Consider the following 11,593-nt stretch of genomic DNA (forward strand, 5'->3'; position numbering starts at 1 on the left):
CCTCATGATCAATCTTTCAGAACTGTACAGAGGGATTAAATATCTAAACATATTAATATATGAACATTGAACTGTAAAAGTTGGTTCTGGTTCAGGGTTTTGGATTTTTTTTTTTTTTTTTAATACTAAGCTGTTCTGGAGGGTTACATACACGGATTTCACTCAGACTTTAAACCAGGGCATTACTAGGACTTTTGTTAGAATTGGAGCTCCTTACTTTTAAACCACTGGGATTGTATATCATTACTAATTTTGTCCTGATAAGTATTGACTGGATCATTACTGTCCCCTCCTTCAGTAAGTGTGTTAATGTAGTCAGCCCTAAAGGAAAATAAGTTCAGGCTGCTCTAGCTTTGTCTGTGACCTTATTACTTCTTATAAAGCCAATGAATGGTGTAGCACCTATGTCATTTAGCTACACTGTAAACAAAGCAATTGGTTCAATTTTCTTTCCTCGTGATAATACAGAAGAACAAATAACTAGACCAAAGCAAATTAATTGTTTTCATAAAATTTTGTTGCATGAACCACATCTGCATTACCAGCTTCTAAGCAAATATATTTAATTATCAAGCAATGGAAAGTAAGTATTTGCATGACCATAGGAGAACCATGTATTTATTCAGCAGTAAAACTAGATGAAGTCTAACACTGGGGTTCAGTGCTCAAGTTTTGTGTTTAAGAGAGACTGTGATGCTACAAAACCAAGAGAATATAAGAATGCAATTAAAAATACAGGATATCCTCTGTCATTGAGTCCCTCTCCCTGTTGTCATGGGCGGTAGCGTCATATAATCCACACAGGTGGGCTGGTTGCACACAGCCAGAACTCTGGCTCTGCCTTTGAACATTTGTGAACACCGAAGATGTGATCTCTGTGAATTCATCATGAGCTAGTATAGCTCAGTATTTTTGTTGATACTCGGAACCATTTATCTGCATGAATTTATTCATAGGCAGTAGCATGGCATCTATGGAAAATCAAAGGCTTGTATGAACTACTAGGTAGAAAAGGGAAAAGTAAAAAAAGGAAACCAGCAAATCAGAACTTTCTGGGGGTTATGTTCTTCTACCTGGTCCTGATTTAAAACCTACCAGTTTGAAACTTTACCCCATTTTTAGGATATATTTGATCTTACTGACATGTTTGAGGCTTTTGTGTGCATCACTCAGAACATTAAAACTGCATTTAGCATATAAACAACACTAATACCCATTTTTGCAAATATGCTTCCATTAGTATTAAATATGTAAACACATTTTAAAGTCTTTTTTCTTCTTTTTTTTGGCTCCATTGGATCACCTTATTCACTGCTAAGAGATTTATGTTTTGTGGCTTACCTTATATCTCCTCTTGGAATAATGTCCTTTTCCTTTTTGAATGAAAGGAAAAAGAAGTCTTGGCAAAATGTTAGTGGGAGCATTCTAATTTCATTCACAAAATGTGCAAGAGGAGCAAACTTTTTAAAATGAAGCACATGCTTGTCCAATCAGCATCCCCCTCCTTAATTGCACAGATCTAATTTGTCTTCTTTTAAAAGGTTTATTTTAGTAGCTTCTTTTAATAAACATCTCCTGGGCATTAAAAGCCCAGTGCTACAGTGGGCCACCAACCCCTCCTTATTTCCTTTACTTCACTTGGCCTTGTTGTCAATTAGACAAGAACATATTTTCTGTTGTTCGTATAATTTACAATGGCCTTTTGTTCAATAGCACCCAGTTCCAAATTAGACTCCTATTGTATAAAAGGCAGTCTGTCTCATTCACTAAGAGTAGACTAGGATATGAGTCAGAGAAATGGAATATTTGTTTTTTTCCCCTGGAAATTGGGGGAGATTAATGCATTTACTTTTTGGACCAGGTTTGACCTACAGTTCAGCAGCTGTTCTGGGACATCTGTGATGTTCTTACAGATAAAGCATCTGTGTAAGTGCAGGGTCTGAGGAATTTGGGTTTAGATACATGCCATTCATGGAAGCCTACTTCATAACTTATTTAGACTGAAAAATAGGTGCTTTGTGGAGAAAACAAAGAAAGAAAACAGAGAACAGAAATACTATGTGAATTTAAATGTTCTAGCAGTGTGCTCTGTTTATCCTTTTCACTTAAGATAAGGCAAGCCAAAAACAGATAAACAATTCAGTATTTGCCTTCAAAATAAAAATATAGATCATGACACTTGTCCTCAAACAGGACAGTTGTGTTGAATCCCAGCGAACAGTTAAGCGAGGTCTAGCAGCGGCATGTTCAGTTATCCAAGCTTAGTATGACTACCGTAAGGAGCGTAGCGCACACCTCAATGCCAGCTTGCCCTGCTGAAAAGGATAATTTACAGGAGTAACAAAGTAAATTAACATGGGATTCTGTGCTACACAGCTATTCCCTTTTCAGTCCCTGAGCTAGCTTTCATACTGGTACACAGCACTGGGCTTTGCTCTGTTGTTATATTACTGTTGAAATTAGTTAATGAATGCTGTAAATAAAGGAGTGCAAGTTGCAAGTTGGGAGCTGACTGTGAGTCCAAGTGCAGTGAATCAATGCGAGTTTAGAGCAAATGCAGCTTAGTGTGATATGTGTATTGAAGAAGCTAGAGGAAAGCATACATGCGCATCAGCTTGAACACTCTCTGGACTCCCTTAGTTGTCTGTTATTATCTCACTTCTGAGTCTAGCCTAACAATTCTTGCATGGCAGCATGCATCTCTGATGGCAAGGCAGATAACGGGCAAGTGGACTGCATTGTTTGAATGAGTCATATAATTTCAGTCTGGGATTTCCCTCCAGGAAAATAACATGATAATATTCTTTGTAAGGAATTTGCAGAGAAGAGTCAGACAGAGGCAAAAAAATCTCAAAGCCATTCAAAATATTCCAGCCTGCCTTCTAAAATGCTAAAAACAGCCTTTGCATCCTAAAGGGAGTAGAAGGGACTTTACTGTCTCTTGCAAAGCTAGATGGTTTCATGAGCTGAAATAGGCTTTGGATAGATTTTTTTAATCTAATTTATCTTGAACTTTCAGTTAATGTTTTCTTTTTGTGGATTCGGAATTTTCAGGACTGAAACAGATATATTCCATTTCTCGTCAGTTTTGAAATTCTTTGAACCAAGAAGTTGTGTGCTCCTGTATTTGTTTTCTAATTATGAAGAGAAATGCTCACGCTATCAAACGCACAAATTCCTTTATCAGAGAAGATCAAACCACCAGCAAATTTTAATGAGACTGTGGTTATCAAGGCAGTTGGAGAATAAACATAGCTGAGAAAATTATTTGGAAATCATAATTTTATAAGTGATCTGAGCAAGCTTTATAAAGGAATAGTGATCACGGAGACAAGAAGAGAAGTTTCTCAGGAGACAAATCTCTCATGAGAATAGTGAAAATGTTTATCTTATCAAAGTCTTGTCAGCAACATATGCTTTGGGCATTTAAGCAAACAGAAAGTGGCATGAACTGGACAACAGCTTGGAAGAAGTGAATGGCAAATTGAGAAGTGTGGTGGCAAGATTACACTTTCCAGCTGCTAATTTTATCACCTTGTAGGATGTCATTAGCACTGTGATGAAAGATTATATTTCTGATTCATTTGGGACTACTATTGCTGAAAATTAGATGAGTTTTGCAACAGCTGAAAACTTCCTGAGAAATGTGTTTGTTTTCTTCTTGAAACTGAGGAATTTTGAAATGAAAATAGATATTCTGACTGAAGTTTCTGTGGCAACTAGCAAGTTAAAATATGACAAATTTGGCACAAAGGCTACAAGACTGCAGTTAAGTCTCTGGTATTTGCAGTTAATGTGATATGTGCTAACTGTTCAGCCCCTGACAGAGATGTGTCCCCCCCCATTTCTTTTTCCTCAGCATCTACATACTAGAGAAGAAGAAATAAGCTTTTATGATGTGGATGTGATTACTAAATTAATTGAAGGGACATAGGGAAACTTTCTTTAAAAAGTGCCCTTACTTTGTGGAAAAAAATTGGATTTCAAGGTTTTGGGTGTTTTGGTTTTTTTTACTAGTTCTAGTTTATTTCCCAGTGAAGAAATTCATTTTATAGATGATATACAGAGGAGATATAGGTAAAATAGTTTTATTCTTGTACATTTCTGTATGAGATGCATGCCAGATTGCTATTCCTTCCTGGTCATCTTTCTGTCACAGGACAGTGTTCACTCTCTTTATCCTTTGATTATATTTCTTCTGCCTTCAGAAATCTTCAGGGAGAATGTATTCACATATTGCTACCTATGCTGCTTGCTCCACCCTGCCACTGATAATATTGAGCGTGGGTGAGTCATCTGCTCACAGATTGCCTTATTGGTACCTTGCAACACAGGGAGCTGGCACAGGACAAGCAGCTCTCAGAACAGAGGGAACATACTATGGTAAAGGTGCCTTTGTCCTACTCATTCTTGTCCAGTACAAAGCTCGACCACAGTGAAAAATTGTTTTCTAATTGATATGTACAAATTTGAGTTATGCACCTGCAAACACATATACAAACATACATTCTTATTTTTACATATTAAATGGCGTAAATATTTGAGCCTGTATGCATAGGAGATTGAACTTGAGTTTGCTTTTATGTCCAGGAAAATCAAAAGTCCAAACAGATAGAAACCATAACATATAGTTCCAAATCTCAGGTTGATTCTTAGACATTATTCAGTGTGCAGTCTAGCATAAACACTTCAGTAAAGAAAGGAAGCTTGCTTTTGGCAGATCTACTGGGCAGCAAATTAAACAAATTCTTCATTAAACACTTTTGAAGGATGTGGGACAGACTGCTGTTCAGTTGTTAGTACTTGTTCCACCTACTGTGCAGGTATATAAATGGCATTTCAAAGTACAGATGGAACTGGCTGTGTAGTGTGTAAATCGATACAAGTATTGTGAGGTTTCTTGTTTTTCTTGGCGATTTCTATCAGTCATAATAATGATTAAAGCTTTCTGGGAAATGCGAAGCATCCATGATTCTGTGGAAGCTGATGGTTCTCTCTAGATGCCTTATACACGTGCCATCTACAAATAACCTAAACCAAACTGAATCCCATAGGCTCCTTCCCTGCTGTATAGAGGTGAAACACTGCAAAACAGACATGGTGGGAACCACATAAGAGTAAGCTGTGTAACTCTCCCTTGTCTCAGTGCTTGAAAGACCTTTTCCTTTGTTAGCATTTTTGCCATCTGCCATACCAGCCGCCTTTTAATGTGGACTGACAAGAGGGCTCTTAGTTAATGGCAGCAACTGTTTCCTATTCCCAATTGCAGAGAGAAAGGAATCAAGGAGTGATACTATTTAAGAATCTGTGTCATCCTGTGCTTCTACGTGTCTCAGTCACCTTTTTTTAAGCACCATCAGCAACAGTAGAGCTGATGGCTGAGAGATCATTCTATAAGTGAATAAGGGAAGGAATGCTTTACTTTTTGGAACCTTGCTGGTTCTCCAGATGATCTCATCTATGTAGTCAGGTTCCCAATTTTCTTATGCTATTTTAGTAGTGTGTGTTTGAAAGACAGACCTGTTTTAAAAGAGGATGTTCTCTCGAACCTCAGAGATACTATACAGAAAGCAAAAATCTGATTCACTAGGTTATGTTAACTGTACTTGGTATTAATCATCCATTATTATTTCAATATAGGTAATCTTTACAGAGCCATTCACAACTAAAGAATGAGACTTAGCCTTAATTTATCAGGAAGAGAATACTATCCTTTGTGTCAGGACAGATGGTTATAGTAGGGGAGAAGCAGGTTCTACTGTATATTCTCTATTTTTCCGAGTCTCGCATAAACTTTGCCATCTTGACTGCATTGGCAAGTGTCTCAGTCCTAATCTAGAAGCAGCAAGTTCTCTGTATGTGACTGTCAACGCAGCACACATTGGCCCTATGGTTGTTTGGGTATGTTTCCAGCACAGGTGTAAGGTGCAAGCTCCAGGTGAGAAGGAAACCCTTCTCCAGCAGCACCTGGGGTAGGAGACCCTGGCAACTGCAGGTTCACTGCACCTGAATTTGCGTGAAGCTTAGTTAATTCAACAGTGTTAACGAATAGTAATCCCTGTGATTATATAATAGTAATGATGGTGGTGATTCTTTCTTTACAGTGAACAGGAACTGTTTGACAAGAGAGAGATGGTTTCTAGCCTGGCATTGTTCTTCACATTTCAAGAATCAGTAAACACAGATTGTTAAGTCTCAAGATTTTTGATTTTTTGGAGGTCAGTCCTTTTCTACATTGTCTAGAGAGAACGCTAAACCCAAATGCACTGTGAAAAAAGCCCAGTAAATCCATGCTGGCCTTTTATTAGTTGTGTGGTAGTAGATAAATGGATTTCTATTCAGTCATGTAGATGGTAGACTATCAAGGATAGAGACAGATAGACATAGCATAGTCACATTCAATACCATTGTCTTTGATATAAAGATAAAGCTGCCTGGATAAAAATATGCAAGACTGCAGAAGATAAGGTAGACAAGTGATTCAAGAGATTGTAATATGCTGGTTAATACTCTCTCCTTGAGCACATTTCCTTAGGAGTACACCTTTAGAAATCAACCTAAAGGAGCAAACCCACTTTTCAGATGTGTATTTAATAAGTCTTTACCAACTATTAGCTAATGAGGTTTATATTGTTGTAGAGACTTAGAGTTAAATTTAATTAATGTAATTTGTTTTCACATCATTTTTGGATAAAGGTAAGTTTCTTATGAACTTACTTCTCAAATATGGATATTTCTATACTTGATTTTTCTTCCAAAAGTATAATTAAAAACCTTCAATTCATTTTAGACCTGAAAGAAGGTGAAATAATGAACTTCTTACTTAATTTTCGGGGGTGTGTGTGTGTGTGTGTTTGTTTGTTTTTACACGAGTGAAATACAACAAAAGGGGGCAAGAGAGAGAGCGTGCGCTTGTTTGCCTCTTACTCAGAGCCACTTAAACCACCATGTTGCCAGAATGACTTCTTATGTGTCTACAGAATAAGACAGAATCCGTATTTTTCTCTCAGAATCCTACAGTTCACTGGTTTTTGGGTTGTATGTTAACTAACAAACTAATGTAGAAGTGTTAATTTATTGCAGTAGCTCTGAATAAGATGAATACATGTTAGATGCAGAATGTCTTAAATATATATTTTATTATACTAAACACATTAATATTTCAGTCTGGAGTAACTGTAGAATACATTGATAACCAGTATTATCCCCTCTAGCTCACACTCCTTGACTGTGATCAGAGATTGGATTTATGTCACTTCCCTGTAGATACTCACCTAAGCACTTTAGTAAAATTAATTCATCTATATTTGTCTCTGTTTTATATATTCTCTCAGAAACAGTTATATAATTGAAATACATAATTTAAATGCATGAGTTCCAAAGTCATGCGCTTGTATTTTTATACATTTAAGAACGCGCTATTAGCTGCATACTTAGTTAAACAGAAATCAAGCACCTCATGTAAGTTGTTTAGCAATCACAAGTTAAACCATGTTTTAAATATTGCATATTATAGAGCACCATTTATAAGAAATCTGTTAAGATAAATATATGAAATGAAAATTTCTAATTGTCCCTTTTAGTGTTGCAGATAATTTTCATGTAATTATAACTGTCAGTCTTTCCCCTCCTTCTTCCCCACCCCCTCCCAGCAAAAAAAAGGGAGCAAGGGGGAAAAAGTAAGATTTCTCAAATTATTACTTGTGGATTGTTTGGTAATCCTTAAAGGTTTCTCATTACTTTTCTTTGTTTCACAATATTAAAACTTCTTTTACCTCCCATGTTGGAGATTATTTTGTATGCTTGCATAAAACATCCCTTCTGACATGTGAATCTTTCCCTCTTGTTGACTGCTTAGATAGAGATAAGTCGGTTAAGTGCTCCTTAAATAGGTTCATTCTCAACAGTTGCTTGAAGTTATTAGGAAAGATTATATGGTCGCATTATAGAAACCAGTAAGATGTATGTTTAATGCTCTGTATTAGTAAAAAGAATAAGAAAAATATTTTATTCTCAACTTTCCTGACATACTAAAAACAATACAAATAACAGTTATCACAGATTTTACCTGTGGAGCTAGCAGCTTTTTCTCTCTCTAAACCTTTGTATTCACCTAACCTGCGTATTAGTCGTAATAGTATTGAAATGTACTTGTTATTTTACATCAATCTTATATTGGAGCATCATCAAAGTTACAGTACTGTAAAAGATTAACCTTCCAAACAGCTTGAAAAATGTAGCTTGTCTTTGTAAATCTCCTTCTGAGGTATTTTATACTCAAATATTTTGCTTACCTGTTTGCAAAGATTTCAGAGTATCAAATGAATGCACTAAACTATTAATTGCTCATACTGCAAAAATCTATATGCCCTTTCTTATGTTGCAGTTAAATCACTATATATTTATGTCTAAGGTGCTGCATTTATTCCTTTTCTAAGAAATGTTGCTAGGCCTCTTCGAGAACATGAAACTTTTAGTTACTTTGCTGTATACTTCTGTAATGATTGTCCCTAAATGCTTTAATATAACTAGCTATCTCAGTCAATTGACACATGTATTTGAAGGCTTCAAATGAAGCCTAATATAATACAGTTTTAGGACACAAATTTTTGTCTATTTTTGCACCCTCTCCTAGCACAAAAAGTAAACATTATTTACATGTAAATAGTTAAAAAAATAACAAAAACAACAGTGTGAGCTGTGGGGGAAAAAAAAAAAACAAACACCACAACACAACAGAAACATGTAAATTATTTTCAGTAAATATATTAAGTATCCTCTCCCAATGAAATCCTGAATAAGAAGATAATTTAAAGATGCGGGTTTATTTCAAAAATTTTATGCAGAATTATTTATATAGACAATTATACGAATCAAAAAGATTATTAGGTTGCTCATGTATTTGTTACATATTTAAGTTAAAACAATTTATGATGCATTTCACAGAAAAGCCATATAATCTATGAATATTTTAATAATTCGCTGTTTAACAGTCTCACAATTCTTAAGAATTTTGAATCATCTTCCCCTCTTTTACAACAGCATTCAAAATTGTAATTTATTGCAGATTTTTTCTATCTTCAAAGATTTATGACAGTGTAAATACTATTCTTTACTACTATTTTTACAATGGATAAAATCATATTTCTCAGATTAGCATCTTGGAATCAGTAATTTGTCACTGGTTATAAAATATGGAAACACTAATTAGAATAAGTGCTTTCTAGATATTTATAGTCTTAACTAGAAAGGGGATCTGGCAGGGGCTGAAATGAAAGACACAGAGAGAGAGAGAAAATAGAGAAACTGTTTGCTTCAAATACCTGCCAGATATTCTTTGACATGATATATGGTGAAAGAATGAAATATATTCTAGTATAATGTTATTATAATAGAAATAGTACTCAGAGGCTTCTCAAGTTGCTAACACTTCTATCTTAATGAAAAATTGTTCCTTTCAGTCTTGAAATAGAAAGATATTTAAATAAACACAGTGTTAGAACTATTTTTGATAGTTCTTCGTATCTAGATGATATTCCAGACAAATATTCCAGCCCTGTTCATATTACTTATTGAACTCTCCCATCTTCTGTTATAATCATCACGACTCTTGCAAATAAACAAACATGGGCAAGGATTATGAAATCTGATCCTGAATATTGGTTCTTATGTATAGACTTACAGAGGGAGAGATGTAATACAGAATTCTTGGTTTTGCTGAATAAGATGAAGAGATGGCAGTGAACTCTTCTATGCAGAAAAGCTGTAGACCTCAGGTACGCAGTGACTGAAAGAGTTGGGTTGCTACTTTACTTTGAACCTTGGAGAAAGAAAGTCTAAGTCAGCAGTTGCATTATGTCACATACAGTGACAAATATAACGGGTATGTCTACTTGCAACAACAACAAAAAACCCCATGTGCTTTTATCCACAGGCTGCACGGAGTTAATTTGTATAGAGAGTAGTTGTAGCATAAGCATGGACATTGTATTTGTATTTTCCAATCAAGTGAGGCTGTAGTTGAGCAGATTTATTAGAATGCTTGCTATCAAACCTACAGTTTCATGGGATGGTGCCTGTCTGTTCCCAGAACATTCATCTCCTTCTACCTCACCATTGGTAATTTTACTTTCCATAGCCTCATTCAAACTTGATAATAGTGAAATAACCCATCAACTTAAAATTAAATCCATCTGAAAGTATATATTTGGTTCACCTGCATGGTTTCCATTTCCTCCACTATTTTGGAGGCTTGGTGTTTATTCGTTCTTGTATATAGTAAGTAATATACTTGTATATATCCATATAAATATATAATCTTAATCAGCTCTGCCATCTTTTCATATATGTATTAATACATGTTATATATAAGACACAAAATAGTTTAGGCAGTGGACAAAAAAACATTATGTTATAGGACAACTAGAGGAAAAATAGCAGTTTAATGGCAGCTATTTTTATCCTCTTTATCCTATTTCCCAGTATAATTATTTCTGGATCAGTGTCCTCCTTTCTGCATGCAAGCTTCTGTGAATATACTATTTTTTTTTCCTTTGCTGTAATGTGTCCTTTTAATTTGTTTTTCCCAAATTTTATAGCTACCCTTTCTCCATTTCTCACAAAACTTTCGTAGCATTTTAAAAAATCTTGCTTAATGCTTATATTATTTTGTAAGCACGTTATTTCCATTTAGAAATCTCAGTCCTTTCTTTCTGACAGTATTGGTATTTCTAATTGAATCACAAACATGATTTCTCTGTGCAAACGTTACCGTTGTAGATAATAAGATACAGATGCTATTCCTCTCAGTTTAATCAGTGTGTTGGGTCATAGTGGCGTTAAGGTCCTAACATAAATTCAGCTTTCTAAAATCTCAGTGCTTGAGTGCATGGGGAGAAGGATTCTGATTCCCTTTGAAATGCCTTGAGATCAATGGATGAAACTGGTCATCAGTGGATGAAAACTGTTGTGTTTAATTTCTGAACTGATGAGACTGTGATACTGTGTTTGGTATGTTTGACATGTATGGGAGCTAGATTGGATAAAGAACAGCTTCTGCCCAATAAATTTTCAACAGAGAAGGCAGTTCCACTATCTGTATAGTGTATTATTGTGCTTATTTTTTGCATAATTGTTACCCAAAGTTTAAGTGAATATAATTCTCTGTCACCAAACTTTAAACTTTTTCCCAGGTAGCCTTTGCTTTAAAAATAGTGTTTAAAAATGCTACAGCAGTAATTTTAGATTACTTGGCTCTGTTAACTTTTGCCAGCTTCATTGTGTCCAATGAGTTCTGTCCACCTTTATATGCCAGCCAAATGTAGTGTCTCCCTGCAGACTCATCATTTTACATCTTTGAAGCCTCAGCTGCTTCTTGTTTAGCTTAGCTACTCCGAAATCTGAAATTATTAGTAGTGACCTTACTTGCATGTACTATTCTAATATTTTTGAATGTGAACCTACAACCACATATGCTTAAGCTCACATAAATGCAAGAATACTGATACATGAGAGATAAATAGCATATATAAATCTTGCCTCATGAGAAGACTACAGCTGACAAGAAGATGGGATAGTCTCGTAAAGGCCCAAG

The sequence above is a fragment of the Calonectris borealis genome, chromosome 15 (genome assembly GCF_964195595.1).
Source record: "Calonectris borealis chromosome 15, bCalBor7.hap1.2, whole genome shotgun sequence".
In the NCBI taxonomy this organism is placed as follows: Eukaryota; Metazoa; Chordata; class Aves; order Procellariiformes; family Procellariidae; genus Calonectris; species Calonectris borealis.